We start from the raw sequence: 10,818 nt of genomic DNA on the forward strand, positions 1-10,818 counted from the left end.
AGATGGAGGTATATAATAAATACAAAAAGAAGAACCACCAAAATTAACAGCTGGGATATGAGACCTTCATATGAACATTGAACAGAGGGAGGAAGGCATGGTGACAACAGTCACTGAACAGCTGGAATAGTCTGGAATTTTTCATAATCACTGGTCTCTGTTTCTTTACATTGAATTTTTTTGAACACAGATTTTTTCTTATTCAATTAAAAATAAAAGTCCTATGACTAGAAACAGAAGGGGAACTTATCTGATATATTTCATTGAAGAATGTACTGCCACCACTACAAAAGATAGCCCGACGCCATACGCATTTCGATGATCATCAGGGGCTAAATCCATGCATTTAAATGCGGTTTTGAAATGAAAGAAAAACAACTAGTTCTTTGTTTCCTGGTATTTGGGATGCACAAAAAACAATGATTACCTGAGATGGCTATGTTCCCCAAGTTAGTAAGTACCCCATTAATGTCATTATCGCTGCACATTAACGTCACTATTTAAATACTGCAGATAGAAGGGAATGTCATGTGATTATAATATGTCATAAAAGACTGAAGAATATAGTGGAAATCCATTTATGAAAAAATGTTGAAAAACGGAAACAAAAAAACCACAGAAAAATAATAAAAACAAAATTAAAGTAAGGATCGCCTTTCAATTTCCTCATTAATGGCATTAGGAAAAACTATGTTCAAATGAAAAATCCAATGCTGTTCCTTGCAATTTATAGTAGAGACAAAGTCCACCTCTTTTTGAAGGAGTTACCACATCGATGATAAAAATAATCTGCTAGGGTATTTTAGCTTTCACCCAGGTGGTTTTAAATCTGGTCTTCCTGTTGTCCATTTTTTTTGGATCCGCAGAATTTGTCATGGATGACTTTTAAACTCAAGCATATGTTTTGGCCCCAACGTTTTTCTGCTAAAGGTTATCCATTTTCTGTTGTGAAAATGCCTACAGTAGGGCATTATATTCTAACAGATCTGTATTGTTAAATTACCGGTGTAAACGTCTGGCAACATCGACCGTATGTGTAGTACCTTTTTCAAACAAAGCACCCTAGTTTCTTAATCGTATCAAAAGTCACTGGCATCTGTTATCTCTGCATCAAACCTTTAATTTCATACACTTGGGGTCAGAACCTCATAGGTCATGTCGTCAAGGCAGTTATTCCAGAGATCGCTCCTGCCTCTGCTACTGCCTCCATTCTTGGCCATTTCCCCATGTGGCCGTTGTGATCTTTGTGCTCTTTCCTTTTAGGGTACTACATGGGTGCTTCCCATTATGCAATTGAAGATACATCTTCATGTGAACCTTGCTGTGTCATCTACATCATCCAATGCATCCAGTGTATACTGAAAGGACAAGCACACAATTCGCACTTGGCTATGTGAGCACAGGAGTTGCCTTAAGACTGAAAAAGAACAGGCTCCCATCGTAAGTCTCTGTATTTCTAAAAATCATCATTTTGAAGATCTCACATGGGGTATCATCGATGTGGTAACTCCTTCAAAAAGAAGTGGAGACTTTGTCTCTACCATAAATTACAAGGAACAGCGTTGGACTTTTCAATTTAACATAATTTTCCTAATGGCATGAATGAGGAAATTGAAAGGTGATCCTTACTTTAATTTTGTTTTTATTCCTATTTTTATTAATTTTTTTTTTGTTTCTATTTTTCAAATTTTTTTCAGGAATGAATTGATTTCCATATTTGGCTTTAGTCTTTAAATATATATTCTTCAGTTTTTTTGTGATGTGGTATAATTACATGACATTCCCTTCTATCTGCAGTATTTAAATAGTGACGTTAATGTGCAACGATAATGACGCTAATGGGGTACTTACAAATTTGGCGAACATAGCCATCTCAGGTAATCATTGTATTTTGTGCATTCCAAATACCAGGGAAACAAGGAACTAGTTGTTTTTCTTTCATTTTTCATTTCAAAACCGCATTTAAATGTATGAAGCATCGAAATGCGTATCGCGTCGGGCTATCTTTTGAAGTGGTGGCATATTCTTCAATGAAATATATCAGATAAGTTTCCCTTCTGTTTCCAGTCATAGGACTTGATTTTTAATTGCCTATGAAACAATTTTTGTTAAAAAAAAAATTCAGTGTAAAGAATATGGAGACCAGTGATTCGAAAAAATAGCAGATTATTCCAGTAGTTCAGTGACTATTGTCACAGTGTTTTCTCGCCTGTCTCTGCTCATATGAAACTCCCATGTCCTATTTTATTTATTTTATTTATTTAGTTTCTTTTATATACCGACATTCGATCGAGATGTCACATCGGTTTACAGGTAACTGAGAGAATAGGGCGAGGTCCGCCCTATTTTACATTATAAAAACATTTTGCTTATTTTGGTGGTTCTTTTTGCATATGGGACTCAGTCATTATGATCATTTAAAAAGGGCTCCAGAGGTGATCCGGGGAACTATAGACCAGTGAGCCTGATTTCAGTGCCGGGAAAAATAGTGGAAACTATTCTCAAGATCAAAATCGTAGAACATATAGAAAGACATGGTTTAATGGAACAAAGCCAGTATGGATTTACCCAAGGGAAGACTTGCCTCACAAATTTTAATTTTTTGAAGGTGTTAATAAACATGTGGATAAAGTTGAACCAGTAGATGTAATGTAGTTGGATTTTCAGAAGGCATTTGATCAAGTCCCTCATGAGAGGTTTCTAGGAAAACTAAAAAGTCATGGGACTTTCGTGGATTACAAACTGGTTAAAAGACAGGAAACAGAGAGTAGGATTAAATTGTAAAATTTCTTGCTGGAAAAAGGTAAACAGTGGAGTGCCTCAGGAATCTGTACTTGGACCTGTGCTTTTCAATATATTTATAAATGATCTGGAAAGGGATACGCGAGTGAGGTGATCAAATCGGCAGATGATACAAAACTATTCAGTCGTTAAATCACATGCAGATTGTGATAAATTGCAGGACAACTTTGCAAGACTGGAAGATTGTGCATCCAAATGGCAGATGAGGTGATGAATATAAGGAAAAATAACCCATGCTGTAGTTACTAGGGATGTGAATCGTGTCCTCGATCGTCTTAACGATCGATTTCGGCTGGGAGGGGGAGGGAATCGTATTGTTGCCGTTTGGGGGGGTAAAATATCGTGAAAAATCGTGAATGAAAAAATCGAAAAATCGCAAAACCGGCACATTAAAACCCCCTAAAACCCACCCCCGACCCTTTAATTAAATCCCCCACCCTCCCGAACCCCCCCCAAATGACTTAAATAACCTGCGGGTCCAGCGGCGGTCCGGAACGGCAGCGGTCCGGAACGGGCTCCTGCTCCTGAATCTTGTTGTCTTCAGCCGGCGCCATTTTCCAAAATGGCGCCGAAAAATGGCGGCGGCCATAGACGAACACGATTGGATGGCAGGAGGTCCTTCCGGACCCCCGCTGGACTTTTGGCAAGTCTCGTGGGGGTCAGGAGGCCCCCCACAAGCTGGCCAAAAGTTCCTGGAGGTCCAGCGGGGGTCAGGGAGCGATTTCCCGCCGCGAATCGTTTTCGTACGGAAAATGGCGCCGGCAGGAGATCGACTGCAGGAGGTCGTTCAGCGAGGGTTCCGGCGCCTCGCTGAACAACCTCCTGCAGTCGATCTCCTGCCGGCGCCATTTTCCATACGGAAACGATTCGCGGCGGGAAATCGCTCCCTGACCCCCGCTGGACCTCCAGGAACTTTTGGCCAGCTTGTGGGGGGCCTCCTGACCCCCACGAGACTTGCCAAAAGTCCAGCGGGGGTCCGGAAGGGACCTCCTGCCGTCCAATCGTGTTCGTCTATGGCCGCCGCCATTTTTCGGCGCCATTTTGGAAAATGGCGCCGGCTGAAGACAACAAGATTCAGGAGCAGGAGCCCGTTCCGGACCGCTGCCGTTCCGGACCGCCGCTGGACCCGCAGGTTATTTAAGTCATTGGGGGGGGTTCGGGAGGGTGGGGGATTTAATTTAAAGGGTCGGGGGTGGGTTTTAGGGGGTTTTAGTGTGCCGGCTCACGATTCTAACGATTTATAACGATAAATCGTTAGAATCTCTATTGTATTGTGTTCCATAACGGTTTAAGACGATATTAAAATTATCGGACGATAATTTTAATCGTCCTAAAACGATTCACATCCCTAGTAGTTACACAATGTTAGGTTCCATATTAGGAGTAATCGCCCAGGAAAAAGATCGAGGCTTCATAGTGGATAATTCATTGAAATCGTCAGCTCAGTGTGCTGTGGCAGTCAAAAGGCAAACAGAATGTTAGGATTCATTAGGAAGGGAATGGTCAATAAACCAAAAATGTCATAAAGCCTCTGTATCGCTCGATGGTGAGACCACTCTTTGAGTTCTGTGTACAAGTCTGGTTGCTTCATTTCTGGAGAAGGTACAGAGAAAGGTGACCAAAATGATAAAGGGGATGGAACGGCTCCCCTATGAGAAAAGGCTAAAGAGGCTAGGGCTGTTCATCTTGGAGAAGAAACAGCTGAGGGGGGATATGATAGAGGTCTATAAAATCATGAGAGATGTGAATCGGTTATTTACTTTTTTGGACTTAGGGGGGGACACTCCATGAAGTTAGCAAGTAGCACATTTAAAACAAATCAGAGAATATTTTTTTTCACTCAACGCACAATTAAACTCTAGAATTTGTTGCCAGATGATGTGGTTAGGGCAGTTAGTATAGCTTGTTTTAAAAAAGGTTTGGATAAGTTCCTGGAGGAGAAGTCCATTAACTACTATTAACCAAGTTGACTTAGGGGTAGATTTTTAAAGTTATGCACGGGCGTAGATTTGTATGCACAACCCGGCGCGAACAAATCTACGCCCAATTTTATAACATGCACGTGCTGCCTTGTGCATGTGATAAAATCCAGGGTCGGCACGAGCAGGGGGGGTGCACAATTGTGCAACCTGTGCGTGCCGAGCCGAGCAGCCTGCCTCCGTTCTCTCCGAGGCCGATCCAAAATTGGAGCGGCCTCGGAGGGAACTTTTTTTTCGGCCCCCCCACCTTCCCCTCCCTTCCCCTACCTAACCCACCCCCCCAGCCCTAACTAAATCCCCCCTACCTTTGTGCAGAAAGTTACGCCTGCCTGAAGCAGGTGTAAATTGCACGTGCTGGTCGGCTGCCGGCCCGCCATTCCCCGGCCCGAGGGCTGGTTCGGAGGCCTCGGCCATGCCCCCGGGCCGGCACCATGCCCACAGCCCCGTCCCCGGAACGCCCCGAATGCCACGCTGCCTCCGACACGCCCCCCAAGCAAAGCCCCGGGACTTACGCGTGTCCTGGGGCTTTGCGCGCCGGCAGCCTATGCAACATAGGTGCGCTGGCGTGCAAGTCCCCTGCGCATGTAAATCCGGCTGTATTTACGCGTGCAGGGCTTTTAAAATCTGCTCCTTAGGGAATAGCCACTGTTATTAGTGCATTAGTAGAATGGGATATACTTAATATTTGGGTACTTGCCAGGTACTTTTGACCTGGATTGATCACTGTTGGAAACAGGATGCTGGGCTTGATGGACCTCGGTCTGACCCAGTATGGCAACTTCTTATGTTCTTAAATTGGCATATGTTTGTATTTTATTTGCTAGTTTTAGCTAACTTTTAATTGCTGATTTAATGTATATTATTTAGTGAAATCTACACTGAATTAATTACAGATAAGCCTGTGTAAATAAATAAATAAATAGTAACCTTGAGCACAGATTTAGATAGGTGAGTAATTCTGTTGCTTCTAATTAAATCCAGTCCTCCAAAAGCCATCTCCCCCCCCCCCCCTTGAGCTCCTCTCATTCCTTCCTCCACACCCATCATTGCTGTCCACCCCCCTCCCCCATGGACCTGTTCTTATGGCACAGAGGCTGGTCTTAGACCCAAGCATGAGGCAAGAGGACCAGTGACTAGGCCAGGGTTAACATCTCGCCCAGGTCCCATCCCTTCCTGGCTTCCACAAAGGAAACAGGATTTGGCAGCAGAGCCTGCCTTGGCTCCATTTCCAGTTTGTGCACCTTCACAACTTATTATTACTGCAGCTACCACTGCTGATGCTGGCGCCTTCATAGTCAGGCCCAGGACCAACCTTGGCTCCATAAGAAAAGATTCATGGTGGAGAGCAAGGAGGTTGTGAAGACTGAAAGGTCTGCGAGAAGGGGAAGATTGGGAGCTGTGGAAGTAAGATGGTGGGGGCTTGCCTTTTTTTTTCTGTTACTGTTTTTGCTTTCACTGCCTCCCCTGGGATACTGTTCCATGTATTTTTACCTGTTCCATGAAGAAATATTTTCTGATGTTATCCCTGAATCTGCCCCTTTGAGCCTCATCCCATGACTTCTTTTTCCTCAGCTTCCTTTGAGATGACATGCTGACTGGTCGGGGTCATAGGTGTTGGAACAGAGTAAACCGAAGGGGCTATCAAGTTAAATCAAAGTACCTTCGGGCTGCCCACAGCAACTCTTCCCCACTTCCCTACTCCCTACCTGAGTGAAAGGTTCTGATCGTCCCCTTTCTGTGCAGGTTGCTTAAAGACATAACTTCCACCAGGAGCAAGCTTTAAAAGGATCGGGAGAACATGTAAGGCCCTCTTTGCTACAACTCCGCTGTATCAGCCAGGACCGCTACCGCTGCTGGGACCTATACTACCGACCTGCCTTCCCAGCCTCCACTATTAGGGATCTTCCGGGTGCTTGTGACCTAGACTGGCCACTGTCAGAGACAGGATGCTGGACTTGATGGACCTTGATCTGAACCAGCGTGTTATGTTTTTATGGACCTGCTTACATTGGTGCGGTGTTGTCCACCACTGCAGCCCTGCTTGATCATCCCTTCCTGCCTCCATAGGCCTTCTTTTGCCACTGCTGTTGACCCCCCCAGAGCTGCCTTCTGTGCTGATGCTAGATTGCCTCTGCTCTGGACTGCTGCTGCTTAGCTAATTTTTTCCAAGAAGAGGTAATGGTGCCTGGGAGAACAGGGGAGCAAGAGATGGAGGCTGGAGGAAGGCAAGAGTGGGAGAAGTAGGAAGAAAAGAGCAAGCTGGTGAGAGAGCAGGGCTCATGGAAGGGAGAAGAGGAAGAGGGAGGCTGAAGGGAAAGGAGAAGCTGAGAGCAGAGGGAAGGGGCCTGGGAGCAAGAAAAAATAGGAGGGGGCTTGGTAGGTGCTTTTGGGGGGGGGGTGTATTCCCTAGAGCTGCCCTCTTCTTTCTTTTTGCCCTCACCCCTGTCCTTTTTCTTTTTGCCTCCTGCCTCCTGCCCCCAGACCCAGTCTCTTTCTTCTGGTCTCACCCCTACCCCCACAGAAAAAATGATGAAGGTTCAGCAGCCCAATTATGATACCACATTATACCAAGCCCTTCATTATTTCTCTTGTTGAAGGAGGGGGTTATGTTGGGGCCACTGAACCACTGGTATAGTAATAATCAATTATATTTCATATGTTTTTTGCAAAGAATGAAATGTAAGAGAATGATATTGATTACAATAGTTGGGGGTGGAGTTGAAAACAATTTGCATGTCCCCAACCACAACGAAGTTTTGTTGTCCCTGGTCAGGGTCCCTTGGGCCGAGGTGGGGTTGATGCAACTCGTAGGTAAGGGACCTACGGGTCCCCACTGTCGGCAGGCGGAGTGGGCTGATAGACAGAGGCCACTGGAGCCTCACCTATACCAGCCCTCATTCCCCGCAGGTTGAGCCTTTGGGTGCCGGGACCAGCAGGACTTAGGTGGGCCTCGAAAGAGGAGTTGGTTCAGCCCAAAGACAGCAGGTGAGAGATGGTAGTCTTACTCTGGACGAGGTATTGTCCTGGAAACCCGAGCACCAATAGAACAGAAGCAGACAGGGGGCGCTCGAGCAAGAGCAGGCCGAAGCCTGAATAAACCACATCCAGGGGGTAAGCTGAAGAGGCGTCAAAGAACAGGCTTGAGTCAGGGCTGGCGGCAATCCGAAGGCAGTGGCAAGCAAGGCTGAGGTCTGATCACGGAGATAGTCAATGACATAGTCAGGCGAAGAGAGGTCTGGGTCTGGAGATAGGCAAGAGCGTAGTCAGGCGGAGCAGAGGTCTAGGTCTGGGTCTGGAGATAGGCAAGAGCGTAGTCAGGCGAAGCAGAGGTCTGGGTCTGGAGGTAGGGCAATAATGTAGTCAGGTGAAGCGGGGGTCTGGGTCTGGAGATAATCAATAGCGAAGTCAGACAATGCAGAGGTCCGGGCTTTGGAGAGAGTCAATGGCAAAGTCAGGGCAAAGCAGAATCAAAAGTCCGTGTAGTCAATCTGAGGGATGAAGCAAGGGTAGAAGCAAGGAGATTGGAACCAGGAACAACGAGGAACAGGAACGCAGGAAGTGAGACAAATCTCTGAAGGCAATGAGTACTCGACCAGCAAGGAGACCTGTTGCAAAGGCGATGCTAGGGAGTGGAGCCTGAACTTGTATACTGTAAATAGTATTGACATCATCATCCAGGGCCGTGGCCAGGTTCCTGCCGCGGGTCCCTACTTAAACCTTAGTGGTGCGTGCGCCTAGGGAGGGGCACAGCGCGCGCGGCAGCATCTCTCCGCGGGCCACGCGGAGAGGCCTGACGAGCAAAGGCAGCAGGACCAGGAATGCCAGGAGTCGCGGCAGGGCTGGAGGCACCAGGGCAGGCCCGAGGATGGAGCCGGTAGCCCACTGCCGCCAACGTGGAGGTTACCAGAAGCTGGGTTTGCAGAAGAAAGGTGAGGGGGCCGTGCCGCGGGTCTGCTGCGGACAGCACGCGTAACACTTATATTATATCCAATTTGCTTGATCAGAAAAACTTCCAGCCCTCCCAGCCTACCAGATTTCTAAAAAATTGGTTCCATAACTTTAATGAAAGACAAAAAATGGAATCTATGCTACTCAAAATAGGAGATTTTTCCCCCTAGTTCCAATTTCAAAACTGTAAATTTTAAAGCCAGATTTTATACTATGTCAGCCCTTAATCAATACCAGGAAACTTTGCTATTTTTAAAATGTGGTTTGTAATTTTTCCAAAAATAGGGGTTTGAAATATTTGAGCCTGCACAGTTTAAAAAAAAAAAAAAGTAGCTTTTTTCCTCCTGGTCTATTACCTCACTCTTTGGGTACAAGATATTCTTGTGCTTATCGGAGGAAGTAACTCTAAAGAAAACAGAAATATCTGATTGGTTTATAATTACACCACTGGGGGTGGAGCAGGTTTATGCTCTTTTGTCCCATGGCCTTCATCTAGTTGCTGAGGTCCCACATAGCTGGCCTGATCCTCTGATCTGATTTTAATGACTCTGCTTTCATCTCTGCACACTGTCTTATCGATCGGTATTTGGTAAGGTTCCAGCCATCGTGCAAACACTTCTGTATTGTAATCATCCCACTTATCTATATGCTTTGACTTTCATAAGGCTGGCTTTTCTGGACTTGGGTTCTAGCAGTGATACCAGCAAAAAAAAAAAAAAAAAGACAAGTTTTAAATAACTCACCAAATCAATGAATTTACTCTTTCTCTTTGGTTATATGAGCTTGTCTCGTTCTTTGTTTGCTAATTATTCCCAGGAGGAATTTGACCCCTGGAGCATATTACAGGTCGGCGATAAGGGCTAAACAGGTGACTGGGTCTCTGCTTCTCATTATTTTGCTTTCTTGTTTGCTCATCTGTTTTGATTGGATGTACAGGATCCTAAATTACTGTGGATTTCTTAGTAAGGAAAAGGGAAACACGACGGAGTTACTGTTATAATGCTGCGTTTTGTTTATTTGTTGAGAATAAGCTTGCAGCTTGGACAGGCATTCTTATATAACTTCATGATATGCAGCTGTCTAACTATACATAGATTGAGATTTCTGGAGGGCGTGAGTACCCCTTCACTCACACCCCTCCCTCCTTTTCTCATTCTGAAAATAAAGAACTGATCCAAGTACCCTTAAGCAACACAGATCACTGAGGTATGAAGCATCAGATAGGGATGTGCAGTCATTTTAAAATAACAGGAGAGCATCAGCAATATATGCTATATTGTTTTGTGTCATTTCCCACCCACGCACTAGTAGTAAAGTAAGCGCATTGAAAAAATACGGTGCATGCTGAAATGAACAAATCTACATACTGCAAGCTGTCGAGCTCATGCAGTCCTTTGGCAGCAGACAAAGGAGTTCAGGTTTGGCACTACACTCAAGATCAGTGCCTAGGTGATATGCTCACTGCTTTACAATAGTTGTGTTTCATTCTCATGCAGCCAAGGGACCCATAGCAACTGAAGGTGTGTTGATCTCCAGAAAACAAACAGTAGCATGGATGACCGTCTTGTGAGTAAGGACTGTGAAAATATTTCCAGCTGTGCTGCAAAGCAGGAGTTGTAAAAATGTGCCACAGTAGTCCTCCTGCCCCTCCTGAGAGGGAAAAGAGGCTGAGCAGCTCCATGTCACTGGAGTAGTCATGGTTTCTCCTTGGGACCTCTTCAGTAACTATCTTACACAAATCCTTAAATTTCCTAAAGAAGCGGTCCTGGTGATTACAAAAATGTATTACCTGCCGTCATCCTTAAATGCAGCTTCTAGTGACCAGTTACAAGATGTTTCTTCAAATATTGCTGATATTCTAGAACTCTCTCATGAATCGGATATACAGACAAGAGGAACTTTCAGGCCGATACAGTACAGTGCGCTCCGCTGGAGCACACTGTTAACCCGCGATTGGACGTGCATTTTCGACGCGCTAGCGTTACCCCTTATTAAGTCGATATTAAGTCAGAGGTCCCGAAAGTTACAAAAAGTTTAAAAAAAAAAAATTTTGAAGTCGGCCCGCGGCTCGCGGGTTGAAAACCGGACG

Source organism: Rhinatrema bivittatum, chromosome 5 (genome assembly GCF_901001135.1).
Source record: "Rhinatrema bivittatum chromosome 5, aRhiBiv1.1, whole genome shotgun sequence".
NCBI classification, from domain to species: domain Eukaryota; kingdom Metazoa; phylum Chordata; class Amphibia; order Gymnophiona; family Rhinatrematidae; genus Rhinatrema; species Rhinatrema bivittatum.